The sequence below is a fragment of the Echinops telfairi genome, unplaced genomic scaffold, assembly GCF_000313985.2.
Source record: "Echinops telfairi isolate 266 unplaced genomic scaffold, ASM31398v2 ScPeMD7_7469;HRSCAF=8507_1, whole genome shotgun sequence".
NCBI lineage: Eukaryota > Metazoa > Chordata > Mammalia > Afrosoricida > Tenrecidae > Echinops > Echinops telfairi.
In genome coordinates, this window is record NW_022111373.1 from 2,096,765 (window position 1) to 2,097,244 (window position 480).

Sequence of the window (480 nt, forward strand, 5' to 3'; positions counted from 1 at the left end):
GCTCCTAACTGAAAGGTATTCAAACCCATCAGTTGTCCCACAGGATAAAGATGCATCAGTCTGCTTTGGTCAAGGCAACAGCCTTGGACACCCTATTGGCAGCCCTGCTGTGTTCTATATGGTTGCTGGGAGTTGGGATCAACTCGACAGCAGTGAGTGTCATAACAGATAACAATTTGTTCCACAGAGGGTCTTCTGAAATTTCAGAGAAAATTCCATTACATTTTAATGGAATTCTTCCACAAATATTCTGAAGTCCCTGTATATTATGTTAATGCCTGATTCCTCTGCTAGATGATAAGCTTCATAAGGTCAGAGTCATGTCTACTTTCTTCAAAATCCTTTTTTCCCCATCTTTTTAATAAATCGTTTTGTTAGGGGCTCATACAACTCTTATCACAGTCCATACATACATCAATTGTGTAAAGCACATTTGTACATTCATTGCCCTCATCATTCTCAAAACATTTGCTCTCCACC